We start from the raw sequence: 14,614 nt of genomic DNA, 5'->3' as shown, positions 1-14,614 counted from the left end.
CACCCTCATGGACCACCCCACAGAATCCTGGCCTCTGACTCTACAGTGTCACCTCCTCACACTCAAGTCCCCTCCACCTCACTTTCACCTCACACTCCCTTTGCTCCCCTCTGAGTCCTTCCTCCTTTTCAAGGATCATGCTCGCCTCACTTGTACACTTGACTGCATCCTCTTCAGCCTCAGAAGCCTGGTTCCACAACACTCCTGTCTTCTTTCACACTCACCAACTTCACTAGCCTCTCTCCCGAGGTAACTTTTAGGCAAACTGCGCCTGAAGGCTTTTGTCCCTCCCGTCTCCACGAAAAAAATACTCTTAAAAACTGAACTGTCAACATTTACAAATCAGGACACTTCACTTGAAAAATCAAGATTCCTGGCTTCTCTGGTAAACTAGAATCCTCTGCCACCACTGAATGAGCACACCCAAATCTCAAAATCCCAGGAGCTGATTACTGGTGGCCCCCTTTCAATGGGTATTTGCCATCTCCAATGCACCACATTACTCTTTCTTCATCCCTGGTCAAAAGACTCTCACGCTCCTTACCTCCCAGTCTCACAGACGGCCACCACCACACCAGCCCACTGCTTGCAATTAACAGGCTCTGCTCCTTCCAGTTCTAAAAGACGTTTCCCTCAACTATCCCAATTCAAGCTACACCCCCCTTCCCCCTCCCCACAATATTTCCTTCAAGGAAGGGTCCACACTCACTGTCCCACTTAGCACTATGCACTTACTCCTACACCCCCTGTAATGTGATTTCCACTGGTACCTCTCTGCTGAAACTGAAGAGAGCAGAGAAAGCAAGGAAGTGGAAGAATGCTTTTCACATTTCTGCCTGCTCAACAGCACTGGACATAGGTGCCTGTCATCCTTCAGAAGGTCTTCCACCCGGGCTTTTCTCCTGCTACAGAAATCACATAGACCTTCCGTGGTTAGAGACCTAGCGACACCTCTGAATGACACACGGGCCCCGTCAGCATACGCTGTCCCTGTAACACTGCCACCAGCAAACCCAGCTTTCAGAGTTTCCCCAAGGACAAAAACAACAGGAAAAAGACTCAGTCTAAAACCGACCACAGTCTCACACCTCTGAAGGTAAGCACACTGATTTACTAAACACATACTGATCACTTTGCTGGTAGGGACTGGTGCTTAAGAGACCGGTAAAACAAGGTCCCTGCCCTTGCTTAGGAATTCAGTCTAGAATGGACACAGATGGATACAATGACAGTGTCGACATAATACTTGATATGATAAGGGGGAAAAAAGAAGCACAAAAGAGAAGTCCAGGGAGGGCCAGAGCAGCTTGCTGAGAGAAACACTGGAGCCGCCCTCGGCATCAACAGATCCACTGTCACCATTTTAGTCCAGGCCCCCTGCAATTCTCCCAACTGGCCACCAGGCCTCCTTTTTAGTCATCCTAAACTCTCTCCCAAATCCATTCTCCACACTGCAGCAGGGGTGGTCTGCTTAAAATTCAAAACAGAGCTCTCTTCTGCCCAAAACCTCTCAACAGCACTGCAAATATGGTCCTGCCACATCTGCCCCATGCGGATTTTTCTCTCTCATCTCACCCCACCTTCTGTGGCACCAGCGACCCCTCAGCCACACAGATTTTGCAGTTCCTTAAACAGAATGAGTTCTCCTCAGTGACACAGTCTCTGCACACACCATTCTTTTCCCCTGGAATCCTCTTGCCACCACTCTCTGTATGAAAACCATTTTGAACCCTGGGTCTCAACTGAAATGTCATTTCCCCTGTTTACTTGTTTCTATTTCTGTCTGCCCCATTACATTGTGTGATCAAAACAAAACCAAGTCTGTTTTATTCACTTTGTATTCACAGTGTCTGGCATGCAACACGCTACCAATATTTGCTTGATGAGGACATAAACGACTCCTCTTCTAGAGTCCTGATGTAAGCATCCCCTCAGGTTCATTTCTCAATCATCTCTACCACTCCCTATTTTTAGCACCCCAATGCTAATCATGCTTATCTGTCCTCCCAAGATCAAGTATTGTAACTATGATGCCCGCAGGATAATTCCACCTGGAGTCCCATTCTGATACTTGCAATCGGACATGTCTCAAGACACATTCATTAACTATCCTCAAACAAAATTTATTTTCCTGTTGCTGTTGACTTTAACATCCTCTTACAGGCTGAGTGACTGACTTCTCTCTTTCTTTAACTCATTGACAAGAACAACTGCTTCCATCTCTAAAAATGCACTTGTATGTTCCTATACACACAAGTAATTGACCTAGTGCATTAGTCTCATTTTCCTGCCTCTTATCTTTTAAAGTATGGGCACATTAAAGCTAAATTCTGATGTCTACCAATACTCCCATCAAAATCCTTCAATGGCTCCTTGCTGCCTTCAAAGTTCATACTATTCAAAGCTCCTATCGGGGTGCCTGGGTGGCTCAGTCGGTTGGGCGTCCGACTTCAGCTCAGGTCACGATCTCACGCGGTCCGTGAGTTCGAGCCCCGCGTCGGGCTCTGGGCTGATGGCTCAGAGCCTGGAGCCTGTTTCCGATTCTGTGTCTCCCTCTCTCTCTGCCCCTCACCCGTTCATGCTCTGTCTCTCTGTCCCAAAAATAAATAAACGTTAAGAAAAAAAAAAAAAAAGCTCCTATCAATCTTGTCCACACTATTCTCACAAGGCAGTCCAATTTGGTGGTTAGAACCAAAAACTCTGCAGCCAGACTGCCATGCTAAACGCACAGAAACAAGGACAGATGCAGATCCCTCTGTACTACTGTTCCTTCATCTGTACAATGGGGATAATGATAAAAAGTATTTACCTCTGAGGTGCCTGGGTGGCTCAGTCAGTTAAGCATCTGACTCTTGATTTCGGCTCAGGTCACACTGACACTGCAGAGCCTGCTTGGGATTCTCTCTCTCTCTTCCCCTCACTTTCTCTCTCTGTCCCACCATGTGCACTCTCTCTCAAAATAAATAAACTTTTTAAAAACGCATTTACCTCCAAGTGTTGTTACAAAGACTTAAGTGATAAGGAGAACCCTTAGAATAGTTCTCGGCGCAGGTCAGTGCCATATACATTGTGTTTTACCACCCCATCTCCAATTATCAATAGCCTACATCCCAGTCTATCTGAACCAAGTCACTCTTCCTTAAAGCTTTTCACTTTCCCTTCCAAGGTAAAAGCCCACAGCTGATAAGCACCAGCCGTTAAGCTGCCAGTATTCCACCCCTCTTGAAGGGCATTTCCTGTCAATAGCTTCCACCACAAAGCACCTTTCTCTCCAGGAGTGTCCTTTATATCTCAAGCACTGAAATTCCCCAGAGGTTGCTCATCAAAAGATTTCCAGCCCTGTTCAAAGACTGTTAGTCTACAATTAACCATCCTCTTCTTCCCTCTACTTTCTCAATTCTCTCCTAAATTTCAGATCAAAGGCAATCCCACCACCATTTTCCATGCCCTGTGGCAAAGGTGTTTTAGTTCTCCTGTGTCCCTAATCTGGGTAAAAGTTGAAACTTTCATGACTACTACATCCCTGCAACAGTTCTATTATATCAGATAGTGTTCCCTTTGCATGGAAACACTTCAATTAAAATTAAGTTCTGCAATGTTATTATGAGCAGAATATGGATGGACTTCAATACCTGAAGCAGCCAACCCTCACCATCATGACAGTGCTGCCCTCTAACCCTCTAAAGTCCTTGCTATGCACAGGAACTTGGGAATAATAGTAAACTGTGTATTAATAACCCAGCTCATTCCTAGGGATGGAAAAATAAGAGTTATTACCAGAAAACTTAACCTTAAGGAAAATAATAAATCATAAAATGTAATGTGTAATTTCCAAAGAACAACCCAGTAACTTAACATATGGCCTTCTCAATGCAATGCAAATTCTGCTCCTTTTAATAACTGAACTGATACTTGAAATAAACATTTTTTTTTAATGAGAAGGAAGTCATAACTACCAAAGACACTAAAATATAGCAAAAACCATGACATCTTAAAAAGTCTCTAAATCACCTTATGGCACTTCAGAAGGCTTTACCTAGTGTCTCTTAGGTCTTACGGCTGAGGTTGTCAACTAAAAAAGAAATATACCGAAGCCTAAAGAGGTCTTTACAGAACCAAAAAGAATCATATGCTCTCTGTAACCTCCGAAATCATAACCTGCCATGACTGTAAAATAGTCTTATAAACACTTACAAGAATTTATTTTATGATTTACAACAATTTAAAGGAATTCTAAAAATTAGAGGAGAAATGGGTCCATAAACCAGAGAAGCACTCTCAACACTCATCACTATTACTACAGCTGCCCTAAACAATCCTCAACATTCCTTCTCCTTAAGGACCAAAGGGGTTTCACACTGAGGACATCTCTAAAGACAAAAGTACAAGGAAAACAGTAGAGCAGAAACTAAGCTGAACTGTTAATCGTTCATTTATAACTTCAAAAAGAATTAAGTCGTAAGATCTAGGCAGGACTAACCAAAGTGTAGTCCTTAGAGAGCAAATTGCTTATACCTACTCCATGAAAAGGTACATACAGAGACTGAGAGTAAGCATTTATAAATTCTGACCGAAATTTGACAGAAATTTTATATCTATTAAACCTAATGATTTTAAAAATCTGGGAGTTACATAACGCATGACAAAGGAGGGGTGTTAAAAACTGGTCCTTCAGGAATGTTTGCTTCTGGGAAGATGGAGTAGATGTACTTTTTCCTATTCTTCCCATTAACTATAAAAAATTTGAACTGCATATAAAACAAACATAAGACTCTCAGATGTGCAAAGAAGGCAGACTAGACCTCAGGCCCTGAGGAGCAACACAATGGTGTGTTTCCTGGGTTTTATTTTTGCCTCATACATCCCAGACTTGGAGCTGAATAAGCTGGCAACCTGGGAATGCCAACGGGCAGAGACAAAATAAATCCCAACAAAAGCCTGTTTTCTCTAGCCGAAGGACCAGAAATGGAACATCCTACCAAGACAGAAGACTCTTACAGGGAAAAAAACCAAAACCAAAACAAAGCCCTCTACTCCAGGCAAATAATACAGAAAAAACTGTGGTCTAACCTAGACCAGCAAAGGTTAGGTGAGTAGCTTAGACTTCCATGTTCTCACCAGGCTGTAACAAGGCACTCAAGCCCCTCCACGGTACAGTGACACTGACAAGGCCAAACAGGGAGCCCAGGCTTTCATCCACGTCAGCTGGCATCAAGGCACCCTTCCACACCACCACCCTCAGAAACCCTGGACCTCTACCCCACCTGGTAAACAAAACACTCTACTTCTGGGTCAAGGAAGCCCAAGTAGGGAGCCTGCACATCTAATTCCTCTAAGCAATAACAAAACAGCACCACATGCTGCCCCCTGCCTCTACTGGAGTGGTGTCAAAAAGAAGCCAGCTAAAACAAGGGCTTAAATAAGATCCAAAATTTCATAGAATGTGAAAATTTCCAGGTTTTAATTTTAAAAATCACCCATCATACCAAAAGTTAGGATAAATTCAAACTCAATGAAAAACACATCAGTAGACACCAAAACTAAAATGACTTATCAGAATTATCTGCCAATGATTATAACACAGCTGTGACAGAAATGCTTGAACAGATTTCAAACATGCTTGAAACAAATAACCTTAGAAAAGAAATAGAAGATATAAAGAAGAGTCAAAACAGAAATTTTAGAGCTGAAAAATATCAAAATAAAAAGCTAAGTGCATGGACTCAATAGCAGAATGGAAGGAATAGAAAAAATAAAATGAAAAGCATAGCAACTGAAATTAAGCTGAACAGAGAAAAATAAAGAAAACAGACAGTAGGGACCTGTGGAACCATAATAAAAGATCTACCATTCAAGTCATCAGTCTTGAAGAGAAAGGAGAAAGAACAAGGACTGAAAAAGTACTCAAAGAAATAATGGTGAAAAATGTCCCACCTATGTAAAAGACATAAACCTACAGATTCAGGAATGTGAGTGAACCCCAAACAGTATAAACCCAAAGAGATCCACACCAAGATGTATCATAATTAAATTTCTGAAAACTAAACTAAAAGAAAACTCCTGACAACAGTGAGAAAAAATGACCCCTTAACCACAGAGGGATAACTGGATGACAACAGATTTCCAATCAGAAACTACAGAGGCCAGAAAAAAGTAGTACATTTTTCAAGTGCTGAAAGAAAAGAACAAGATGGAATCTATGACCAAAGAAAAATACCCTTCAGGAATGAGGAAGAAATCAAGGCAAGGGGTGCCTGGGTGGCTCAGTCGGTTAAGTGTCCAACTTTTGATTTCAGTTCACGTCATGATTTCACAGTTTATGAAGACAGAGTCCTGTCAGGGTCTACACTGGAGCCTGCTTATGATTTTCTCTCTCTCCCTGCCCATCCCCCGCCAAGAATAATTTTAAAATAAATAAATAAATAAAATTAGGGAAGGTAAAGGGATATAAAAGGAAATAAGGTTCCTATACTTCACTTGAACAGGTAAAATGATGATACCAATACACAATGATAGTTATGTATATAAAATGTAACAGCTAAAGAAATGAGTAAAAAAACAATTTTAATTTGTTAAATTAAAATTAATTTGTTTGGGGTGCCTGGGTGACTCAGTCGGTTAAACATCTGACTGGCTCAGGTCATGATCTCATGGTTCATGAGTTCAAGCCCCACGTCAGACTCTGTGCTGACAGCTCAGAGCCTGAAGCCTTCTTCAAATTCTGTGTCTCCCTCTCCCTCTTTAATAAAAAAATCTGAAAATTTTTTAAATAAACAGAAATAAAATTTAAATTGTTTAATTTAAGTTAAATTTGAAAACATTCAAAAACAATATAGATAAATCAACATGATTTCCAAAACAAATGTTCAAATAATCCACAGGAAGTAAAGGATATCCAGAGAAACAAAAAACAGAAGGCACAATCAAAAAACAAAAAATAAAACGGCAGACTTAAGTCCTAACAAAAAAACAATTACATTACATGTAAATGGCCTACATGCATCAATGAAAAGACAGGAATTGGCAGAATGCATTAAAAGACATGATCCAACTACATGCTGTCTACAAAAAACATTTCAAATGTAACAATACAGGTTAAAAGAAAAACAATTAAAAAAAAAAGATATATTCCCCAGTTAAAAACAAGCAAAAGAAAAAGTAGTGGCAATATTAATATCAGATAAAGTAGAATTCAGAGCAAAGAAAATCACTAGACACAAAGAAGGACATCATATAATGACAGAAAGGGTTAATCCATCAAGAAAACAAAGCAACCCTAGATGTGTATGCACCAGGGAGCGGCAAAATACGTAACTAAAAACTGCCATAACCTACAAGGAAAGACAGCCAAATGCACAAATATACTTGGGGGCTTCAACATCCCTCTCAAGATCTGACACAATATCCAGACAGAAAACCAACAAGTATAGAAGAACTCAACACCACAACCAACCAACAGGATCTAACTGAACAATTCACTCAACAGCAGAAAACACATTCTATTCAAACATTCACAGAACATACACCAAGAGGGACCATATATTGAGCCATAAAATAAGCCTCAACAAATTTAAAACAACTGAAATCACAACATGATTCGGTGTGTTCTCCAATTACAACGGCATCAAACTAGAAATCAAAAACAGAAAGATAACAAGAAAATCTCCAAACACTTGGAAACTAAACAACTTACTCTTTTTTGTTTATGTTTTTATTTTTGAGAGAGAGAGTGTGAGCGGGAGCAGAGGGAAAGACAGAGAGAATCTTAAGCAGGCTCTATGTATGCTCAGCGTGTAACCCAACACGGGGCTGGAGCCCACGACCCTGGGATCACAACCTGAGCCGAAAGCAAAAGTTGGCAAAAAACAAAACCTATCACAATTTGTAGGATACAGCTGAAACAATGTTGAGATGGAAATTTATAGTGCTAAATGCCCTCATGAATATAAATGCAAAAAATTCTCAACAATTACTAGCAAATAGAATTCAGCAATATATAGAGTTACACACCATGACCAAGTGGGGTTTATTCCAGGGATGCAATGCTGGCTCAACTCAAAAGTCAACCAAAATAATCCATCACTATCAACATGCTAAAGAAGGAAAATCACATGACCATACTAGTGCACAAAAAGCACTTGACAAAATTCAACACCCACTCATGATAAAAACTCTCAGAAAGACAGGCATAGTGGGCAACTTCCTCAACTTGATAAAGAGCATCTACAAAAAATTTACAGGTAATAATACACGTAATAGTGCACAGTATCAGTGCCTGGCAATTAATTTTTTCAACTGTAGTATGAATGCCTGACATTAAGCTTTTCATTGCCCAGGCATCCACTTCAAAGACATCATCCCATCTTGAATAAACAGAACAGCCTGCTACACAATTAGATAAAGAACCAGGCTGCCCCACCCATGAAGTCCCCCCACCCACTCTTTTTTAGGAAATGCTATTACACTTAAGTAACTAACCATTGGATAGCTTTCTTTTCCCTTCCCATGCCCTAATTCCCACTCTTATGTTTTAAATTAACCAGTAAAGAGTGAACCTGCAAAACCCTAGACACCTCACCATCTACACCATTAAAAGCAGAACCCCAGGTGTGTATGCTCTACCTGCTGTGTGCCTCAGACGTGGGGTGTACCCTCGAGGACCTGTGTGTAAGAAACCTTATCATCTTGTCAAAGTTCACCATAGATTGTTGCTGAGGTGTGTCTTGCAATCATAATAAGAACTTCAAGAGCCAGTCCACAACACTGGCTGCAAAAGGGAAAAGTCTATGAATGGTGAGAGCTCCAGACATTTCTAATCAACAGTATCACTATGGATAAACTGAGACTGGCCCAAACACGATGAAAAACTAAATGCTTTCCCCCTAAAATCAGTAACAAGGCAAAGATGTCCTCTGTCACTATTCTCATTCAACATAGGATTGGAATTTTAGCCAGCGCAAGAAGGCAAGAAGAGGAAATTAAAGTCAAGTTGATTGAAAAGAAATAAAACTGCCCCTATGTATACATGACACAATTATCTATTTAGAAAGTCACAAGGAATCTACAGAAAAACTCCTAGAAGCAATAAATGGATTCAGCAAGACTACAGGAACAAGATCAACAGGAGAAAGAAAGTTAATGTTTCTCTACATTAGCAATTAACACATGGACACCAAAGTTTAAAACATGTATCATTTTCAACTGCTCGAAATAAAAATACTGACATGTAAATGTAACAAAACACACAAAAAATTAAAACATAGATTTGTATGATAAAACCACACAATTCTAATGAAAGAAATCAAAGATATAAATAAATGGAAAGACACACCATGTTTACGGACTGGAAGACACAACTTAGTAAAATGTCAATCCTCCCCAGACTGATACACAGATCTACTACAATTCCTATCAAAATGCCAGCAAGATTTTTGTATAAATATAAACAAGATTATTCCATAATTTATATGAACAAGCAAAGGAACAAGAATAGTTAAAACAATTCTGAAAAAGGAGAACTGGGAGGAATCAGTCTACACCAACTTATGTCTTACTATACAGCACAGTAACCGAAACTGTGACAGCGGTGGAGGGACAGACACACAGACCAATGGAATAGAACAGAGAACCCAGGAATGGATTCATGCAAATATACCCAACTGCTTTTTTTTTTTTTTTTTTTTTTACAAAGACACAACCAATTTGATGAAGGAAAGATGTTGCCTTTTCAACAAATAATGCTGTAACAGCAAAAACTATAAACAACCAGATGTCCTTAAACAGATAAATGGTTGAAAGAACCATAAAAGTACACCCACACTATAAAGTACTACTCACCAACACAAAAGAATCAATTATTGATACACGCAACAACCTAGATGAATCTCCAGAAATTATACTGAGTGAAAAAAAAAAGCGAATTCCAAAAGGGACTCACTGTATGATTCCATTCATAAAACATTTTTGGAATGACATAATGATAGAAATAGAGAACAGATTAGTTATTGCCAGGGCTTAAGGAGCACGTAGGAAGGTAGGAAGCAAGTGGGTATGGCTACAGAACATGCAGAAACCTTGTAGTGGAAATGTTCTGTATCTTGACTATCCAGTGACACGGTCATGGGTCTGATACTATACTATAGTTTTACAAAATGACACCACTGAGGGCAAACAGGTAAAGGGCACACAGGGTCTTTCTAAATTCTTATAACCGCATGTGGATCTACAGTTATGCCACAAAAAGTTTAATTTAAAAAAACAAATTGGATCTTCACTCACTGCTCTAAGGTTCATCATCCAAATATTAACACTTCAGAATGGCTCTAGCCTCTTAAGAACTACTTATTAATCTTGGCTTTGTGCTGGACTAAATGAAGACACACAGATATAAATGTAAAATACTATCCCTACCCTCAAACACCATACACTCGAATAGAATGACAGAGGCATTAATCAACACTGAAAGATTTCATAAAGGAGATGGGATTTGAGCAATCAATGATTTATTGAGAAGAAATCATATACAAAGACACGGAGCTAGAAATCAGCACAGTTCCTACGGAGAAAGAGGCATGTACATGTTGTGATGTGGAAAAAAACAGTGTGGTGTAATTATGGAAGGTCCTCAAAAGTCACAGAGAGGTCAAATTTCACTTACTCAAAGAATCCTTTCCTCATCAACCCAGACAACCAAAAGCAGCAGCTGCCCCCACCCACAGTCTCTCCAGCATCCTTTACTGTTTCTTTACAGCACTCATCACAAGTTGTAATTATTACATACTTATTTGCATGTTTATTTGCTTAATGCTGTCCCACTTTCAGATATTTCAACTATCTAGTACTGGGTCTGGCACATAATAAGCACTCAATGAGTATTAATTGAACAAGTGAACACACAGTAAGTATTCACTCCTAGTTCTCTCCTAGCGGACTGTTCCTCCACTACCCGTCACTCCGTTCACCTTGGTCCCTCTCTCACCTGCTGCCTCTTTCAGCCAATCTTTTCCCCTGCTCCTCCACCCCGGCCCAGCTCTTAACCCATCACAAAAATAAAAACTCAATATTTTTTAAAATAGTGCATCACAATGGCAATACTGTAATACTCTTCTGAATCTCAACCAATCAAGAACTGTATCCCAAGAAATCTGTTACTGAATAAAAAGTACTAAAGTTGTATATTGTTACATAAGCCTAATATATGTATTGTGTAAACGAACAAGAACAGAGGAAGTTATTCCTTTCACAGCCTTATTGTCCTGAATATGAGAGTCTTTCCCCAGAACTGGATGGTCCTATCTGATATAGGGAAAGCTGTTTAGAGAGAGCCAGGACAGTACTCCTCAAGGCTACAAAGTTACGAAAAATAATAAAGAAAGAAACTGCTACAGACCAAAGACTAAGGAGACATAATTACTAAATGCAATGTGGTACCCTGGACTGGATCCTAGAACATAAAGAGAATATTAATGGAAAAACTAGTGAAATCCAAATAGTCTGGAATTCAATTTAAAAAATATAATTTACACACACACATATATATATATATAGGATTAACATGATTGAAATTTAAACTTGTTGATATTATTTTATATCATTAAAAAGAGAAAGAGAGTGTGGCGCCTGGGTGGCTCAGTTGGTTAAGCGTCCAACTTTGGCTCAGGTCATGATCTCGTGGTTCGGGAGTTCGAGCCCCACGAAGGGCTCTGTGCTGACCGCTCAGAGCCTGGGGCCTGCTTCAGATTCTGTGCCTCCCTCTCTCTCTGCGCCTTCCCCACTCGTACTCTCTCTCTCTCTCTCTCTCTCTCAAATAAATAAACATTTAAAAAAATTAAAAAAAAGAGAGAAAAAGAGGGCATGCAAGTTAGCCAAGAGTGAAACTCAGGCCTCAGTTGGGGCTTACAGTTGAAAAACTACACATAGTTATACCTTCATTTTGACTCTTGTCACATGCTCTTACCTGATGCCATGAGAACTAACTTGCTTGCAATCGCTGGAGACCAACAACCAGTTCTGACTTCCTAGCAAGCTCATTCATACACTCAGCAAGCATTTATTAAGTGCCTGCTGCCTACCAGGCACTATGAAGTCTTTGGAGATACAAGGCTTAAAAAAAGAAAGGCACAATCTCTGCTTTCATAAAGCTTATGTCCTTCCGCCTGGAGAAACCAGGCATTTAACAAGTATTTGCATAAATGGTGAGTGTTCCCAAGAGTTTTAGAGCCTGCTTTTTAAAAACCCTACCAAACAATCCATCAGGTATTGGTTCAAGTCGGGTATCACTGATGTTCTCAATAAGGCCTTCGATGTGAACGAATCACCTGAGATCTGTTAACTCACTTTAACAGATACTTTTTCGGTTGATGTGGTTTAGGACCTGAGATTTTGGATTTCTTCCCAACTTCCAGAAGACGAGGATGCTGCTGTTGGTTCATGAACCACACTTTGATTCAGCAAGGTTCTGAACTATCATGGAAACATCCCTCAAACTATCATGCAAAAAGCAGGCTCCAAAAAGGCAAGGACACTGCGTCTCTCTTATTCACCACAGTACACACAAGACTTAAAACTATGCCTGAGAGACAGCACTCAATAAACATTCATTTTCGCAATAAATGGATGTATGGTCCTGATAAGCACTGTTCAACAGTAGTCATTGGTCACATCTGGACACTGAACACTGGACATGTAGCTAGTGCAATGGACGAGCTGAATGTTTTTAAACTTAATTTTAATTAATTTAAAGTCAAATGTGGTCAGTAGCTACCACAAGGGACAATCCAAGTCTGGACAAGGATGAGATGTAAAGAGCACTGGATTAATAAGGCCTAGGATTGAACCCCAGCTCTGCTGCTTTAGCTTGTGACCTGTGAAGTTACAACTTCTTCAGGCCTCAACTCCTTCCTCCGTAAAATGAGGACAAGACCCCCCTGCCTCCAACACACACACACACACACACACACACACACACACACACACCCTTCTCAGAAATTATTATAAATTCATGTAGTAAGCATAAGGTACGATTAAGGTAACATTCTCTGCCCTCCAGAAACAGTTCACAATCACAAGACTACTTTGCCTATTGCCCACACTCGCCAGAAAATGCCAAGCGCCTTGGCTTGAAGGACTGGTTAGTTAGCTCAGTAGCTTTGAGAATGAGGCCAAGGTCACAAGTTTGGAGGAGGGAGGACCCTCACTTAGCAAGGCTGATCAGGTAAGAGAGGCAATGACAATGCACATCAACACAATTCCTGGCAAATCTTTAAATGGGCACTGTGTTGACTGTGGATGAGTAAATGACATTTCATTCATTCGATCTTCCAGGAAGAGCTGCCACATTACCTAAAGCCCGCTACTTCCCAGCCACAGACCTTTGCGAATTCAGGTCCCCTCCGCGGGCAGTGAGCCGGGAAGCCCCCGCCCCGGGCCGCCCGCGTGTCCTCCCCTCCCCCGTCGCGCCGGCCCGGCGAGGGTCAGCCCGGCACCACGGCTCCAAGTACCACGCCGCCGGGCCGAACCCAGGAGCCATATTTAGCTGTATTTCTGGTCAATAAAAGAAACTTCCGTCTCCCAAAGAAGAACGGTTCTAACTCAATGACAAACTAGGACGGAAACTCGCTGCTCGCCGCAGTTGCCAAGCAGAGGCGCCGCGTGTCCGGCAGCCCCGGAGTCCCGGACTCGGACCCCGCGCCGAGCGCGCCCGCGCCCCGGCCACGGCAGCGCCGGCCACAAAGGACGGGGAGACGCGGCCGCGGCCGGGCCTCCCCCTCCTCCTCCCGCCCCGCGCGAGCGGCCGCAGCTCCGGGACGGCCCGGGCGCGGGCGGACACTCACCTCGGTCCGCGCGCGGCGGCGGCGGCGGCAGCGGGCGCTCCTCGGGGCCGGCCCGGGCGGTCGCGGCGCGGTCCCGCGGGCCGCAGCGCGGGCGCTACTCTCGGGCCGCCGTCCGCCGCGCCGCCTCCTCGGCCACTGCCGGCGGCTCCCCCGGCGGGCGGGCGGGCCCGGCGCGGGCCCCGCCTCCGCCGCGCCCGCCCCCGCCTCCGCGCCGGGCCTCGCGGGCTCGGCGCGCTACTCCCGGTCGCCCCGCATGCCGCCGCCGCTGCCGCTCGCTCAGGGCCGCCTCACGCGGCGGGCCGGGCCGCAAGGCCGCCCGCGCAGGCCGCTGGGGCGCAGTGCTCTCGGCGCGCGGCGTGCTCGGCGGCGGCGGCCCGTGCGGCTGCGCGGGGGAGGCGGGGGCGCCGCGCGCTCACCCGGATGCGCCGTCCCCCGCCCCTGCGGCGAGCCCACCTCGGGGCCGCGGCGCTTCCCTCGGGGCCGCGGCGCGGGCGGGGGGAGGTTCCGGCGTCTCGGCGCCCCCACCCCTGGCTGCCCGACCCGCGGGGCGGCGCGGAGCCGAGGCGCCGCGCGGCCGGCCGTAGCCGTGGGCGGGAGGCTCCGTCCGCGACGGGCTGGGGCCGTGCCGTCCGGGCCGATGGCCTCCACCTAAACCTGTGTACGGACAAAGAGGCCGCCGCAGCAAGTAAAATAAAACTCGGGCCGTTTCACGTCGAGCAGACCACGGGGTGAGAGGAAATGGAGGTGCCCTCACCGCGCCGTGGAGGTTCTGGGTCGACCCC

At 43.5% G+C, this 14,614-nt stretch overlaps 1 protein-coding gene across 2 annotated transcripts in view; it reads right to left on the bottom strand.

Moving 5' to 3' along the window:
* GALNT1 (polypeptide N-acetylgalactosaminyltransferase 1) overlaps positions 1-13,955 on the bottom strand; it is a 128,217-nt gene extending 114,262 nt beyond the window's left edge. Inside the window, exon 1 of one of the 2 annotated variants that reach the window (XM_060613623.3) lies at positions 13,833-13,955. The gene's annotated coding sequence lies outside the window, so the exon portion shown is untranslated. The remainder of the gene's footprint in view (positions 1-13,832) is intronic. The other variant, XM_060613622.3, reaches the window with a different exon arrangement.
* Positions 13,956-14,614: the final 659 nt, after the last annotated feature.

Source organism: Panthera onca, chromosome D3, assembly GCF_046562875.1.
Source record: "Panthera onca isolate mPanOnc1 chromosome D3, mPanOnc1 haplotype 2, whole genome shotgun sequence".
NCBI classification, from domain to species: Eukaryota; Metazoa; Chordata; class Mammalia; order Carnivora; family Felidae; genus Panthera; species Panthera onca.
The sequence above is the reverse complement of the archived record's forward strand: the minus strand, read 5'-3'. Positions and strand labels throughout refer to the sequence as shown.